Source organism: Peromyscus californicus, unplaced genomic scaffold (assembly GCF_007827085.1).
Source record: "Peromyscus californicus insignis strain IS unplaced genomic scaffold, ASM782708v3 Scaffold_4__1_contigs__length_199733344, whole genome shotgun sequence".
Lineage (NCBI taxonomy): Eukaryota > Metazoa > Chordata > Mammalia > Rodentia > Cricetidae > Peromyscus > Peromyscus californicus.
Window position 1 is genome coordinate 154,001,659 of NW_026294562.1, and position 12,279 is coordinate 154,013,937.

Below are 12,279 nucleotides of genomic sequence, written 5' to 3' on the forward strand. Positions count from 1 at the left end.
TATCTCAGATTTTAATTCTGTGTGTCACTTTCACCTGGTTATTGTTTAGCATTAATACATCATTGTGTTAGTTTATGATGCAAGTTTTCTCATTCTAGCCAAGTTTCTTACAAGTAGAAGAAATATGCTTTACACTAACTCAAGGTTAATAATGAATTTTACTTTAAGCATCCTGATGCATGTGTAAGAGAATAATTCCTACCAAGTTTAGAAATTATAGAGTCATGTGAACCCCCACACTGATATAATACATTAACAGAAAGTGTACTTGATGTTGGTGAAACAAAATTACCTATACTGTAGATCCCACTGAGACTGCATCGTTTTGAACATCTCATGTGTTACTGGGTTCTGGACAGGACCAAGGCTAGATATTGGAGCATGTGCAGAGGAAAGATCCTGTCTCCATACAAGAAACAATGAAACCCAAGTAAGTTCAGGCATACTCCTTTTATGAAAACTCTCAAACACCATGATAGGTCACATGTGAACCCAGGACCAAGTCCCCTAAGGACCAGCCTTTAGGATTCACCCCTTGAAAGTCCCACAGACCCTTCTAAAGCTATCATCCTTGCTGAACAAGTGTCCACTACATGGTGGACATAGTTAAGCCACATCCAATGAACAACATTCTTCCCATGGCCTCCAATGTACTTGTCCCTCTTGTCTTCCAAATTAAATAATATTTTTAAAAAAACTAAGAATGAACCAAAGGTGCCTGTGATTAGAAGAATATAAAGTTTATTCATAGAAGAAAATACTTAAAAATTCCAAGCATTTACACTCTAAGAACTTAAAGATTAACAAATTTATGAAATAGGTTATATGAACTGGTACACATGCTGAAATCTGCATTTCACGAGACATGTGGACCAACACAATTCTTTTTCCTGATGAAATAAAATAAAAGTAAAATTTCTGTTCATAGGTGCTAGTGTTAATCCCAAAGATGGGAGAAGACCACTGACCCAAATAATTGTGGCCAAAATAATTAAACAAAGCAATTCATTAAAGCAAGGATTTTGATTCATGTACAAGAGCTGCTGCCCCCTAAGATGGGGCTTAAGAATTCAGCATTGGATGTGAGGAAGGCAAGTTTTTATACATCTCATGTGTAGGGGGTTTCCAAATGGGGGAATAGGCAGGATTACAGGATCAAAACAGAGCATGTGGTCAAAACAAGGTAATCACAACAGGTAGTCATAACAAGGTAATCATAGGTGGTCACGTGACCTTTTGAAACAGAGTTCCAAGATGGTTATTAACAAGTTTTTGAAACAAAGACACAATTACCATTCCTGGAACAGGCAGTACAGAACCATTTCTACTTATGGTTTCGGATGAGACATAATCCAATCTTTGAAAAGCAGAGGTTTAATCATAAACAGAACTGAACCTAGTTTGTCTTTATCAGTTGACTTTGAAGATTAAGACAGAGGCAAGCTGGTTCACTAGTAATAAAAATGTGAATATGGATGAGAATTGGAACTTAGGATACCTGCAGAGGATTCAGAGGACTGTCAGCTTGAATGTCCCTGAGAAGAAAACCACACTGAGAGCATCACTGCTGTGGAAAAAGTATCAAGAGTGACACACCGTCACCATGCAGAACCCTGCAAGTCTCCATGGTCTACTTTTGCTTCAGTTATACAGTCAAAAAACTCATCATTTATTTTTGATGTTGCTAGTTGTGGTGGGGATTGGCCCTTAATGGAGAGAACAAAAATATTTACAGGTAGGTAGATCAGTTAGGATGGGACGGTAGAGGCTGATATTTGAGGCATGATATGATTATGATTCAGTAATGCACTCACACAACACAAGCTGATGCTACTTGATGTTACAACCTATTATGGGAGTTGGTCCATAATAGAGGGAAGAGTAATTATTTGGACACAGGTAGACATAAAAGGATTGGATAGGAGAGGTTGATAAGATAGTGGAAATGGGGCAGATGCTAAGAAACATCTTAGTGGGCATCTGGACTCAAAGATTTCCAGTGTGTAACTTGTTCCCAGTATAAATACTGGAAGTCACAAGGTCTGCTCATCATTTTTATAAGACTCACCTAGGTCAGAAACATTTACCCAGCTCCCAAAGGCAAATTCCAATTCCAAACAAGGAAGCAGATTCTAGAACCAATCTGTGAAAGGGCCTTCTTCAGCTCTTCATCTCTAGACCTGAAAATGGAAGTAAGGTAAGGATATATTCCAAGAATGTTCAGAGAGTTACTGTCTTGGAGTTTTCTTTATATCAATATTCCTGTGTTACTACCACAAAATGCAGTATGTAGGGTCCAGAGCTTCCTCCTGGGAAGGCTTAAGACAGAAGCTTACTTTTGAAGCAAGGATATGGCCTGTCTTAAAGCGACTTTTCTTACTTCCCGAAATCATATTCATGTCTGTTGTTTCTTAAAAGAGGAAGGTTATATGAATATTTTGTTTCCCAGTGCAAAACCTGGTGCAACAGGTTCATTGTTTGATGTTTCTCAAAGCTGATCTCTAATGCTTGTATGTTGCATTCAAGAAAAAACTGATGGTTAGAATTTGAATAACCAATGAATGCTACAGGAAGTGTTTATTTACAAAGACCACAGGTCTTAGGGACAGTGGAAAAACAGAGAATAATGATAAAGCAAGAGAGTGAAGGAAGTTGTCCACTGCTTAGCTCTAATAATCACCAGAAGGAATTGGTACTGGAGAAGGAGAGAGGGCGTGAGGGAGGGGGAACAGAGGTCTTAGTTACAGGTCAGTAGTAGGAGTGGAAAACTAGATGCACGGAGAAGCACTGCTGTTGTCAACACACAGCTGACCAAGAGAAGGATAGAAAATACAAGTCTCAAGCATCTTGCCTTTTACACTCTTATGTCCTTGGAAATGTCACCATCTGCCTCAAACAAAAAGAAAGTTAGAGAAAAGGACAGCTCTTAGGGGTGAGACAAGGCACTTCTCTGAGATGTCATGGAGCAGCAAGGTAAATGGAAGGAAAAACTTTGTCACTTGCAAGTCTTCTTCCACCATGAGGCTTTTGTCATCAGTGAAAACTCTCCATCTTCTACCATCTTCTAGAAACATCTATGGAGAAGGCTCCTCTGATGTTAGGTTTTTCTTTCTCATTTACTGCACTCCACTTAGCAGTCCTCCATTAGACATGCCTGTTTCAGGTCCCTCTCTGCAGCAGCACTCAGACCTCATCTCTCCTTCCTTCTTCCTCCTTCCTCTGCTGTGTGTCATGTCAGAACCACATCCATCCACAGACTGTGCACCTAAGTGTGTCCTGCTGCTCTACTAAGCTGTGTTGGGCCTTTACTTCAATGTCTTGCCCATGAACAGTGTCAGTGATTTGTCTGTGCTTGAATAATTGTGAATACGCTCAGGGCTCAAGACAAAAAGAGTTAGGAAAGCTGAAAATTTCTTCATCACTTTGTCAGTGCTGGTCAATGACCATTGTTGCATTTGTCTTTTTTACTTATACATGATTCACCATCTGATGTTGTAAACATTTCCATGTGTGCATTCATTCATGAATAAACAAAGGCAAGGTCTCACACAATCTGAGATGGGGATATAAATACATCCCATCTTCACTGTCTGATACACTGAGGCATTTCTAGGATATATGGTTTGTAAATAAAGATAAAGAGAATTTTTACCTCTTAAATTTTAAATTTGTATGCTTTTCTTTCTCTTGACTTATTACTTTTATGAAAATTTCAAGCACAATGTTGAATATAACAAGACTAGCAGCCGTACGTGTTTCATATTTATTAAACAATTTTGTGTTTGCCCAATTCAGAGAGCCTTTGGCTATCTCTGTGCTGCATTGCTTTCACCATGTTAGGCTCCCCTATTTCTTTTCCAAGTTTCTTGACAGATCATCACTCTGGGTGTCATTTAATTTTGTCACTTCATTTGCTACATATTTTGAAATGATCAATTTTCCTTCATATTTATGCTCATTACATTAATTAATTAATTTATTTAGCCATGTTTAACCACCCTTGCATTTTGGAATAAAATTGACTAAATCATTGTGAATACTATTGATATTTTATTGTCATTTTTTTCTGTATTATACATAAAACAATTCATTGTGATCATATTCACCCACTGTCACCCTCTCTAAGCAATGATCAAATCTGTTGACATTCTTCTTCCTCCCAACCAGTCTATTTTCTACTTTCATATCATTTTTTAAAATTTATTTACTTATTATGTATAGAATTCTGCCTGCATGTATGTTTGCACGCCAGAAGAGGACAACAGATCTCATTATAGATGGATGTTAGCCACCATGCGGCTGCTAGGAATTGAACTGAGGACCTCTGGAAAAGCAGCCATTGCTCCTAACCACTGAGCCAACTATCTAGCCCTCATGTCACTTTTTTATGATCCACTGACTGTTCAATCTTTATGAAATTGTATGTTATTTTATTGTTTCTTTTGTTGACCATTTATTTTATGTTTAACATAATTTATTGATTGTATCTTCAGGAATTTCACATTATACACCCTAATTTACTCACATATCTTTGGGTCGGCTGCTTACCTAGGACCAGTCTGACTATTTTAAGCTGTTCATACCCTAAGATTGTTCCATGGATAAAAACCTTGTGCTCCTATGGGGTGATCAAGGCTCCAAGAATGAATGATATGATCTTGGTGAACGCAACTGAGTTTGGTGGGTGATTTTCTTCAAAGCTCTTATGTGACATTAGTTTGTAAGGTCTTCTGGATGCTTTCCCTAAGCTTGGAGCTCTGCTTGACATTATCAGATGATTTCTCCTTTATGAAGGCCTCTGTCTAGAATAAGAAGTTATCCAGAAGGATCCTGTGATGCAAAGCTTTCTATGTGAGTACTGTTCAGGCTAAGCTACTGCAAGCACAGGAACAGCCCTCGTTCTGCACCCTTGGCCAATGAGGGAAAGAAAAACTTTCTTCTCTTCAATTGTCTGTGGCTTCAGGGGTGAGAAAAAGAAGCCTATTAAGGATGTCTGTATGGAGAAGTGGAATGGAAAGAAAGCTCTGAATGAAGCTACCTGCCCAGCTATGCTGTTCTCTGTTCCAGACTGTTTGCATCCATGTATAGATCTCAAAGCACTTCTCAGGGGTTGGGACACTATTCCCAAATGGAGGTACTCTCTAGTTTCCTCTGCAGCACAGCCCACACTTTTCATGCCAGAGACCTGTGCCTTTGCATGTAGGTACAAGTCACAACCAGAACAATATTTACTCAAAATTTTCAACTACCCTTGATCTTATGGTTCATTTGCTCATTTGTTATAGTTTGTAACTCTCCCCTGTAACCCCACAGAGAACAGGAAACTGATGATATAATCACAAACAGAAAAGTGCTTGATGTCCTCCAAGGCTTCGATGCCTTCTAGTTTTCAAATTTTAAAATGAAGACTCAGCCTTTCTAGCATAAGAAGTGTGACTGTTCGCACACAGGTCTTCATAAGAAGTTCCATTCCCTTCATGACTTTCACTCATGATTCCATTTTCCCCATTTGGTAGATCCCTTACACTGACTGAGGGCAGCTATGGCTTGTGCCAGGATCTCCCATATTCCTACACCGGAGAAGGAACCTCTGCCCTGGAACAGAAAGAAAGTTTCAGAATTCTGTCTCTTCCTGATACAGCATAAGATGCTTAGCAACTGTACTGGGACCACCAACTACCCCAGCATCACTAAAGGCATTGGTCTGCAGATAGACTGAATAGTACAAACTGTATTTAAGAGAAGTTTCTAGTACTCTGAGGGTTTGATACATTACTTAATCTTTGCAAGCCTGTTTTCCCCTCCTTATGAATCTGTGCCAGACATTCCCACATAGGCAGGTGGTCTTGACAGAAAGTTTCATGTGTTCATATCTCAATTTACTTTGAAGGAACACCAGTGGAACATTCTCAAGCATGGGTCCATCCATCCCAGCCTGGAGCACTGACAACACAACAATGAATGGAAGTTATTACACTGAAAACTCACTCTGTGTCACCATGGACAAAATCTTGAGTATTTTTACTGTCATCATTTGCATGGTTGGGCTGACAGGAAATGCCATAGTGCTGTGGCTTCAGGCCTTCCACATGCAACCGAATGAATTCTCTCTCTATATCCTCTACCTTGTTGGGGCTGACTTCTTCTACCTTGAAAAGTCCTTATCATCCTAAGCAATGAGAAGAATGAAAACTAAAACAACTTTTCATTTCATGGCACCTAGGCAGAATACTTAAAATGCTTATGAGATTCATAGATAAAAGACTGAACCTAGAAAATATTATCTTGAGTAAGGTAACATTTTCTGTAAAATAAATTTTCATTCTTAAATGCTGCTACATTTGACAATTTAAAGTATAATTAAGAAAACGTAATATGCGCATGTTAAAGAAATGCATAGTTCAATAAATTTGCTTGGATAAATATAACTACTTTACTCAAAACCAAATCAAGACACAAAATACTTCCTTGCCTCTGTGAGTTCCCTCTGTTCCTCCAGTCATAACTCTGTCTTGGAGGTCAGTACTGCCCATATTTGCAATTTAATGTAAATTTGAGGGTGCAAAATAAGAGTATATCATCATGTTGTGTGATACGTGATAAAATAGTTGTTAAAAGTGAACACACTAACATATAGATGTATTTACACCCAAATACATACATATATATATATATATATATATATGTACATATGTAAATTTCCTTTCTGTCAATATAGTAAGAGCTGCTTTATGAGAAAGTTCTAAATGCAATGCATTATTAACACATAGAGATCCTGTGTTGTAAATTATTTTTTTCATCTTATATATTTGTTACTTCATATTTTTACGTGTTTTTCCATTTTCTGTTACCACAAAAGTTTAGTAACCACCATCATATTATGCAGTCTGTCTGTATGTATTGACACTTTACAATAAATTACACATGTAAATGAGGTTTTAGAACAGTTTTCTCCTTATGTTGATCTTACTTCCACTTGAGTCAAATGGTAACTCCCTTTAAATTAAAACTCCATTAATATATGTATCTATTTTAGGAAGTAGTAGGTTTCAAAACAGTTTTCATAAGGCCTATAGTGTCATACTTAACCTTTCCCAAATTCCATCCTCTACCCTGCCTTCCTATTGAACTTGGGCTTTGAAACAGTGTTGGAAATGTAAGTATTTTGTGATGCTTGAAGATGGACTATCTGAGTTTTACATTATGAAATGTGCGTGACACTTCGGGATGCAGTGCGGAATGTCAAAAGTCTTCATAGACTTCTGCTTTAAGTATTTATTATTATTATTATTATTATTATTATTATTATTATTATTATCCAGCTAGTGGTTGATTATACAAACTTTAGTGCATAACTATTGGGCAGAACTCCACCCATATTTTATCCAAGGAAAAGAACTCTGCACTTTTGACAGTTGAGGAATAATGTGCTGTGTATCTGTCTCAATTTTACAATCCATTTATCTGTTGTATCATGGCTAGGTCTCCCATGTACTGAATCCTGTAACTAATGCCCCAAAAAACATACAACACTTTCTTTTACTAGCGAAAGATAGGTCTTTGTCAATTATTTTATTTTAATCTCATATGTCTTTATTTCATAGTGGGCTTCTGGCCACAATATGAATTTAGTGTGTTTTTTATTTCATTATACTTAAATTCAGTTCTCCAAGTCGCTCTGTTTCAATTATCATGTGATATGAAGAGAGGATAGAATATTGTGTCTGATGGTTTGAGTGCTTGATAAATAGCTTAATGGCTCTACAACTCTATATATAATATAATGGAGGTGGGGATGTATGGAAAGGGGGAAAGCTCACATGAAGACAGAAAACAAAATGTGGCAGGAAAAGACAAGAAATATGTATTGAAGGACACTTTTTCAGAGTCTATCACTTGAAAGAATTCATGGCAGGAACTCAAGTAAGAACTAAAATACTATGGGGTGGACACTGCTTGCTGGCTTCCCCCACTTGGCATCTCTGAGGCAATCGTTTAGATAACTTACTTATAGAGCTCCAGACCACTAGCAGAGAGAATGTCAAAACCAAAAGTAGGCTGAGTCACCCTACATCAATTAACAATTAAGATAATCCCTCAGAGATATCTTCATATGATAAACTAGGAAAGATTTTCAATTAGGACTTCTAAAGGGATCGTATTTGTATCAATATGCCAGTTTGATAACTAGGACATTCCATTTGTCAACTTACAACACAAACACTTCATTTAAAGCAATAATTTTTCTATTCCTTGTCCCTGAGCTCTCATTTTAACATCACCACATAAAATACAATCAAAATTTCAAAGTCCCATAATCTTGAAGTTTTTAAGCAATTAAAAATGGAGGGGGGAGAAAAAGGGAATCCGTGGCTGATATGTAGAACTGAATTGTATTGCAAAATAAAAAAAAAGAAAAAAAATTCAAGAACTTTTCTAAATCAAAAGTTCCTTAACTTGAAGCTCTTACAAAATAAAGAACAAACAATATGTGTCTTGCTCCAAAATGAAAGAAGTAAAGAATAGCAAAATAAATTAAAAAAATCTAGCAGTGTAAATGCAAATAATGTAGCTCCATATTCAGCATCTGGAATTCACTCAATGTATAGTTGTCTAGCTCCAAAAAAATTGTGCAGGCCCATTCTCCAGCTCTGCCATTTACAACAAACACAGTTTGTTTTGTATTCTCTATCAATTACAGCAAACACAGTTTGTCACATAGACTCAGGCTTTCTGCCCTCCACACCTGCCTTTGTCCTTGAAACCATCTGATGCCTGGCACTGTCATTTCTGATATGCTAGGGAGCATGATGGAAGAGAAGTGCCTTAGTTAAGGTTTCTAGTTGCTGTGAAGAGTTACTATGACCATGGCAACTCTTATAAAGGAAAACATTTAATTGGAGCTACCTTACAGTTCAGAGGTTTAGTCTATTATCATCATGTTGGAGAACATGCTGGGAAACATGTTGCTGGGGAAGGAGCGGAGAGCTCTACATCTTGACCCACAGGCAAAAGGAAGTGAACTGTGTGTCCCACATTGAGCATAACTTGAGCACATAAGTCCTCAAAGCCCACCTCCACAGTGACACACTTCCTCCACCATGGCCACACTTACTGTAACAAGGCTATACCTCCTAACACTGCAACTCTCTATAGGCCAAGCATTCAAACACACAAGTCTGTGAGGGCCATACCTATTCGAACCACCAAAAGAGGGGTCAAAAACAACCACAATATTAGGAAGTCTGCTGTGAAGCTGGCTTTCCAAGAAATAAGTACATAAACAATACCAGAACAATGACAATATTAGTGGATATGATAACACAGAAGGTAAAAATTTCAAAGTTCCACCCCTAGACAAAGAAAGACAGACAACTAATAAGTTCTGGCAGGGGCAGAGTTAGCTTCTCACAGGGTTAAGCCCAGAGTGGTCAGCCCTTATTTTAGTTAGGGTTTCTATTGCTCTGAAGAGACAACATGATCACAGCAACTGTTATAAAGGAAATAATTTAATTGAGGATGGCTTATTGTCATCATGGCAGGAAACATGGCCACATGCTTGCACACTTGGTGATGGAGAAGGAGCTGAGAGTTCTACATCTGGATCAGCTGACAGCAGGAAGAAAGAATAACACTGAACCTGGATTGAGTTTCTGAAACCCCAAACTCTGACTCCAGTAACATACTTCTTCCAATAAGACCACACCTACTCCTACAAGGCCATACCTCCTAATAGTGACCCTCCCTATGAGCCTATAGTGACCATTTTAATTCAAACACCACATTATACCTTTTGGCCCCCATAGACTTGTGGCTATATCAGATACATTCAGTCCAACTTCAAATATCCCTGTAGTCTACCAATCTCAACCTTGTTTAAGAATCCAAAGTTCAAAGTCTCTTCGGAATCTCATTTAATCTCTCAACTATAACCTCTTGTAAAATCAAAATGAAAAAGCAGATCACATCCTTCCAACATATAATGGCACAAATAAACATTACTCTTCCAAAATGGAGGACAAGGATGATAGTGAGGAAACATTGTACCAAAACAAGAATGAAATCCACCTGAACAAACATTACTCTTCCAAAATGGAGGACAGGGATGATAGTGATGAAATACTGTACCAAAACAAGACTGAAAACCAGCTGAGAGAACTCCAAACTCTGCATCTCATTGTCTGATGTCAAAGAGCTCCTGAGAACTCCACCTCCTTTCAGCCAATTTGACAGCAATGCACTTCTTTCCCTTTGTTTGGGGTCCACTTCCTGTTAGCAGTCAAGGTTCAGAATAGAAAGCTTGTTATCAATGGGAAGTTCATCAGCATCTTCCAGGAGCAAGATCCCACCAACATCAAATGGGATGATGCTGGTACCAAGTATGTTGTGAAGTCTACTGGTGTTTTCACCAGTAGAGAGGCCTCAAGCCACTTTAAAATTAGGGACCCAAGGATGATCATCTCTGCCCTTTGTGCTGATTCTCCCATGTTTGTGATGGGTGTGGACCATGAGAAGTATGATGATTCATTCAAGATTGTCAGCAATGCTTCTTACACACTCAACTGCTTAGCCCCTCTATCCAAGGTCATCCATGTCAAATTTGACATTGTGGAAGAACTCAAAATGACAGCCCATGCCATCACTACCACCCAGAAAACTGTGGACGGCCCTTCTAGAAGCTGTGGTGTGATGGCCCAGAACATCATTCCTATATTCACTGTTGCTTCCAAGGCTGTGGCAAGGTCATCCCAGAGCCCAACCAGAAGCTCACCTGCATGGCCTTCTATGTTCCTATCCAAATCGATCTGACATATCACCTGGGGAAAGCTGCCAAGTATGATATGATGACATCAGGAAGATGGTGAAGTGGGCAACCAAGGGTCCACTAAAGGACATCACAGGCTATCCTGAGAACCAGATTGTCGCCTGCAACTTTGAAAGTGATACCTACTCTTGTTTCTTTGATGTGGGGCTGGCAGTGCTCTCAATGTCAATTTTGTGAGGTTTGTTTCTTGGTATGATAATGAATACTATAGCTACAGCAACAGGGCAGTGGATCTCATGGCCTACATGGCCTGCAAGAAGTAAGAAGCCCTGGACCACCTACCCCAGCAAGAACACAAGAGCAAGAAAGGTCCTGGACTGTAAAGGAGTCCCTGTCCCAGGTCAGGCCCCAACACTAAGCATCTCCCTCACAGTTCTCATTCCAGAACACCAGCAGGAAGGGAGGGGCTTAAGGATCCCTATTCTCTTGAATGCTGTTAACAAAGCTCACTACACCCAAAAGAATGTGTTTGTTACTATATTGTAAATAATTATGGAAAGTTGAATATGCCTAATTATCCAGGAATAAGAAAATAGATACCTAAATTTGAGGATATTCATTCAACAAAACATATAGCGCTATAAAACAATGAACTATATCTATATACCTCATTAGGAATAAAAACATAAATGTACTAATGAGCATGAAAAGGTATTATAGAACAAAAGAGATAATATAATATAAACATGTCACTTCTTTTTAATATTTTTTATTTAAAACAATTTTTAATTCTCTTTCTTGATTGCATCTTTGTGTGTTTTTGGTATCAGGGTAATGGTAGCTTCATAAAAATAGGTTGGTACTGTTCCTTCTGTTTCTATTATGTGGGATAATTTGAAGAGTACTTGTATTAACTCTTCTTTGAAATTCTGATAGAATTCTGCACTGAAACCATCTGATTCTGGGCTTTTTATGATTGGGAGACATTTAATGACTGTTTCTATTTCCTTGGGTGTTATAGGTCTATTTAAATTATTTTTCTGGTCTTGATTTAATCTTGGTATGTGATACCTATTCAGAAAAATGTTCATTTCTTTTAGATTACCCAATTTTGTGGACTACAGAAATCTAAAAACATTTCTTTTAGATTACACAATTTTGATGTATGACCTGATGATTCTCTGTATTTCCTCATTGATTGCTGTTATGTCTTCCTTTTCATTTCTGAGAGAATTACAGACTATTCCCCCTCAAGAACATTGATGCAAAAGTACTCAATAAAATACTGACAAACTGAATCCAAGAACACATCAAAAAATCTTATCTAACATGATCAAGTAGGCTTCATCCCAGAGATGCAAGAAGGGTTCAACATATGAAAATCTGTCAGTATAATACACCTTATAAACAAACTGAAAGAAAAAAACAACATGATCATCTTATTAGATGATGAAAAAGCCTTTGAAAAATCCAACACAGCTTCATGGTAAAGGTTTTGGAGAACTCACAAATAC

At 37.9% G+C, this 12,279-nt stretch overlaps 1 pseudogene; it reads left to right on the plus strand.

Annotated features, from left to right (window-relative positions):
• The first annotated feature begins 2,960 nt into the window (after nucleotides 1-2,960).
• On the plus strand, nucleotides 2,961-11,088 carry LOC128123996 (glyceraldehyde-3-phosphate dehydrogenase-like; annotated as a pseudogene).
• The last annotated feature ends 1,191 nt before the right edge of the window (nucleotides 11,089-12,279 follow it).